Raw genomic sequence first — 5,810 nt, 5'->3', positions numbered from 1 at the left:
GTGACTAGGTGTTAAAAATAGAAGTCTCACCAACCCATAAGCACATGTCCAAAGGTTGGATTTACCCCGGACTTATTTTTCTCTATAATTACTCCATGCAACATGAACGAAAATGTATTAAATCAAAATTCTTACCAAATCTTTGTCCGTTTAGTTTCTCTTGCACTTAGGCTTTATCCTTTCGTCTCTAACTTGGGACCACCGTCTTGGAAAATTACTTTTGCAATCCAACGATTCCTCGCACGCAGGTATAGAGACAATTGGACAAGGATGTGGTTGGGATGATATATTTATCTTGTTAGATTCTAATGAAGCAAGTTTGAGTGAGAATCACAAAAGTGATGATATGAAGCCAAAAGTACAACCCAGCTCATGTTTCATCCAAACTTGTCCAAATCAGATTTTCTTTCAAGTGAATCATCAAATAACAAAAGCATTTTAGACGTATAATTCATTTAACACTGGTCCACACTCGCTTTGTAGATGTAGATGTAGATGTAGATATAGATTTCATTAACAAATTCCAACCTTTCACAGACACTTGATTCAATTTCACCTTCTTGTGGAAAAATTTAGACAATGGCATCTATCTGCTTTGAACCTTCTGTAAACCTTTAAGAAACTATTTACCATAGCTATGAACCCAAAGAAACTCACAAAATGGAATTTAATAAATAAAAAATAATAATGATAAAGATGCAAATTTCGAGTTTGGAACCAAATTGGTTGATAGATGTCGTGATTTGATTCCTCGTATATTTATTCCCGCTTCCGCATTCCCCTCTCTTATAGGTTTTATTTTCCTCTTTGTTCTTTTTATTTTAACTTTCTTTTTTGAAAACAAAATGAAACCCTTGTCTTTAATATAAACTTATGCAATTAAAAAGAGTGAAATTATATTACCACTACAAATATTACTTACTACACATGAATTAAAGCATATTCTCAATAAATATACCATGACAAATTTATAATTATAGTCACAATCAAATAACAACTAAAAGGTAATTATATTGCCACCACAAATATTGCCCTTTTTTGAGCCCCATTTTTTTGGGGTAGAATGAATTTTTGAATAGTGTATTGATGGGAAATGTGTGGTTAAAAAATAAGGAAAATTTTTGGATTTACGTGTAATATTATTTATTGAAGAATGTGTGGTTGAAATGATATCAAAATACTGTTGAAAAATGAATTTTTCCAAAAGAATGGGGCTCAAACAAGGGCATTATTTCTTACACCATGGCTCCACCCAATTTAATTCTCCCTAAATTAAAAAAATATATAAATAAATAATTAATTAAAGTGGTGTACATTTCCTCTCTCTGCTCTACATGATGGTTTCACTAGGGATGACAATCGGGTTTGTCGGCTCAGACTGCCTGTGGCTCGGCCCAAAAAAAAAAAGCCCAAGCCAGCCCGGCTCGTGGCTTGGACTAAGCCCATTTTAAAAAAAGAAAAAAATTGACTGGGCTCGACTCGACAAGGCCCAAGCCCTAATTTTTTGGTTGAGCTTTTGCTTGGCTCGACTCGGCTCAGCTCAAGTCAAAAAAAGCTCAAGCAGAGCTTGAGCCGAGAGTTTTGACTTGTGAGCCGATTCGGCTCAACTCGTTGACACTCTTAAACTTCACCCATTACAAGTCTCCCAAGAGTAGGCGTCCCACCATCCCAACCCCAACCCACACTCTTTCTCCTTTCCCTAATATGTACAGTGATCAAATCAATTTTGACTCACCTCGATCATCAAATATGAGAAGGCATTTTTTTATTGATGAAATACGTAATTAATTTGGACAGTTCATCCTATGCAATTGGAAACATTATGTGACATTTGTTATGGTACTTTTGTTTGTTCACTTGACGCACAGAGTCTTCCTCATCTGAAAATTTGAGGAGCCTCAAAACTATTTATGAAGTATATAAATTAACAGTTGTGTTGTGTACAATCGGGATTGACAATCCTAATTCCTAATTGACAATTAGACACATGGGAGGGGGGCTCATGCTGAATAAAAAAAATCGTGGATCCCTCTCTTGTGAGTGCATTTTCAACCGGGGTTTATAAGAAGAATAATTCATATTCTTATTGTATCCAGAGTGATATTAATAGTGATAAACTTCATTCAATTCATCTTAAAACAAGAAGAGTTGTGATATTAGGCGATATTGGAGTTCAGACGAGAAATCGACTATTTTTTATTGAATCAAGGCAAAACATTTAGTCTATGTTTGATTGCTCCACTTTTTCTTCCATTTTCCAACTTTAGGCTGTTTGATTGTCCAAAATTTTTCCTAGAATTGAAATTCCTACTTTCTTGCCACGTCAGAATTTTCCATGAAATTAAGGAATTAGAATTCTCACCAAAATGGTGATATTTGGAATTTCCGGTTACTGTAGCCATTTATTTATTTATTTGCAATGGAAACAAATTCTAAGAATTATTGTAAAAAAATATTTCCTTTTAATTGACAATTTTCATGTAAAACAAAGTTAAACGAACTCTAAAAGATGGATGATTTTCTTGATTTTTTTTTTTTGCAATGAAAACAAATTTCATCCTCAATACCAGTAATTTAATCCCTTTAATTAACAATTTTCATATAAAACAAAGTCAAAGGAACGCCAAAAACCACTTTCATTCCAACATTTTTCACGTGTAAAATTATACCAATCAAACACAATAATTTACAATTCTCAGAAAAATAATTTCTAAGCAATTCAATTCCCTAGAGTTCATTTTCTTTCCACCCAAATTCCATCTTTGCAATCAAACGGATCCTTAATTGTGGTGGCTTGTATGAATTTTTTGCTATATGAACATTGCATTTGTATCTTTAAATAGGAGTTATATACATTGTGGTGTACGGATGATGGAGATAGAATGAATAGATATATGTGTGAATAATAGATAATTATGGTATACTTAAACGCTTATTGTGATGGTTATGTAATCACCCTTATGAAAATGATTGTGACAATGAAGAAATTAATGAAGAGAAATCGGAGAGAAAACTAACAATGCCATTTATTAAACATTTGAGGGGGGGGAATTTTGGAGTTGATCCAATATAACAACATGGATTGAGACAACCAGAGTATGATAGCATCCGCTAATAGTTCCACTTCACAAAATTTTGCAAAGGCACATCACGAGAAACTAGCAATTGAGTTTTTTCGAAGCGCATCATTCATTGTATTTATTGATGAGATCGTTACACTTGCTAATCGGGTCTAAGATTGAGGCATTATCGTACAATCGGTTTCTGACATGGTTACGTTAAATCCTTGCACTCAATAAATTGCATATAAATTTTTGAATTGAAGATACGATTCATTTAGATAGAGGATCGATAATATTATACCCACTCACTCTTAGTGCTTCAAATATTCCAAACAATGTGTTGATCTCAAATATCCAAGAGGGTCATTCTTTCAAGAGATTTTCTGCTACGTTGCTGCTTACATGTATATTACCTGCATACTCAAATACCAGTGAACTTCTTTCGGTACCAAATATATGTGGAGTTTGGATAAACAAGCACATCTTTAACAAGAATTTAAGAGAATGTGTATTTTTAACTTTACCTATGCACGACTATTTATAGAGAAGTAGGTTAAGAGATTGCAACCCTAATTCTCTGTGTTTCGCGTTTGTTGGTTCATATAGGCTTAGTTCGTTACGATATATTTCCTATGACGTGTTTGTTTCCTTATTGAATTGGGTTTCTAACAGAGATTGATTCTCTTGGATTTTCCTTAATCCTCGAGGATCCTACTCCGATTTTTATGAGTTGATAAGGTAGTTTCTTTATAGAATACTAATTTCGAAACATATTCAAATTTCGTTCCAAAAATTATAGACTCGACTACGCACCATTTTGGGTCCAATTCGAAGCCCTTCATCCACCAAACCCATCAAGGCTTCGCCATGGGTATCTGGCAATAAGGGGTCGACAGGCATGCGAGACCCATATTCAATGGTAGTTCTTGTGAAGACCACGAGGTAAAGCCGAAGGACTTAATGGGTCAATTGGGGAACACTCGGAATTGTCGCATGACTTGGTTCTTACATGTCCACCTCGCAGATTTTGGGGTATAACACAATGAAGCAATTTCATTATTTGCTCAGGATTGACCATCTTAGCTGATCTAGTTAAATAGGGTTATGCTAGACGAACAGGGGCGCCTAATTGGTGCCTCCCTATTGGAGGGGACACCTGTTTGGCCAAGTATCTTTTTCCAGTTAAATACACTCTTGCCGAAAGAATAATCAATATAAAAGTCTGTATACTATATTGTATTGTACAAGCTAGGTCATGTCTTATGCATTTCAAATCCACTTGCATCTCTACTCAAGTCATCGCTGTTGGAATAATTCTAATGTGGGTTTCTCATTTGATTGTAAAATTTAAGGGTTAGAAGTATGGCTCGTAATAATATTGCGATTGGACCAAATATATTAAGTGATCAATTGAGTCTTTTACACATTACATGTTATATTTTATATGATGTGGTAATTTAAAATATGTGGGCCAGAAATATATATAAACCCAAATTAGAGTTTAAGTCGTAATAGAACGATTCAATAATTTCCTATATAAAGGTTAGATCCCATTTCCTCTCCATCTTATTTTATTAGTTTGTCTCATTGATGTTAATATTTTGTGAGGAGCAAGGAGGGAAAGATCTAGCTATTATTATTCATATCAACTATGTCATCCATAGGTATGAATTTGAACTATCAATTATTATTTTGTAATTCTTGATTCTTAACGTTATTTCAATTAACTTCTTTGGAAAAAATAATTCATTCGTCCATTTGTGAAGTAAATGACCATATGACCCACTAGAATAAAGTCCAATTATATTTCGAGTCATGATACCCTCATTTAGGTAGCATGATCCAAAACATATCTTCTATGCATGACCCGGTCATATGCACTTTATACAATTATCTCTATGACCAAGGATCATACGATATTAGTAGAAACAACAATAAAGTATCAAAATTATTTTGAAGACAAATATTTATTTATTTATTAACGAAAATTGTCTATATAGATAAATAACCTCGATTTTGGGTACTGTTCCAATATTAAATTTCATCTAACTTTCGGTCGAATTCATCTAACTAGTCTTGAAGCTTGACTTTGATATTTAGAAAGACATGCTACTCTTTAAAGAAATGGTTGAGCGGACTAACATGTCGAATCTCTAATATATATTATACTGAATTATTTGCATTAAAGATTTGTATCCGAATCTCTTCAATTCTCATATTTGATAATGATGTTTATAAGCTTTTTTCAAAACAATAAGGTTATTCATCATTAATAGATATTATCACCAATTTACGTGGTAACTAATGTCTAAATTTATTGTTTAGTGCATTAAAATAAATAGCAACTCCACAAAATAATTAGTGATCTACTATCATCTAGACAGATGATGTTAATTATGAATAACATTACTCTTTCTGAATTTCTCTTAATATAATTTTAGCCATAAATATTTATTTATTACGAAGAGTTTCACTGTACTAAGTCGCTTTGCAAGTCTTATACTAAACCATTTAGCAAGACTCTCTTCATCATATGACATTGAGAAGTGTCCGTCAATTCATCAACACACATTTGTATTGTATGACCAATTTTCTATCCAATTCCTTTAAGACCACTTTATCATTAGCCAACATGCAGACAAAATGTAAAATATATCAAACTTCCAATCATAAAATAGATTGCCATTCAAATTGGCACACTTGTACTAAGATTTAAAGATATCCATATTGGAACTTTTGACCACAACT

This window comes from Olea europaea, unplaced genomic scaffold, assembly GCF_002742605.1.
Source record: "Olea europaea var. sylvestris unplaced genomic scaffold, O_europaea_v1 scaffold2915, whole genome shotgun sequence".
NCBI lineage: Eukaryota > Viridiplantae > Streptophyta > Magnoliopsida > Lamiales > Oleaceae > Olea > Olea europaea.
This window is presented reverse-complemented; position numbering follows the sequence as displayed.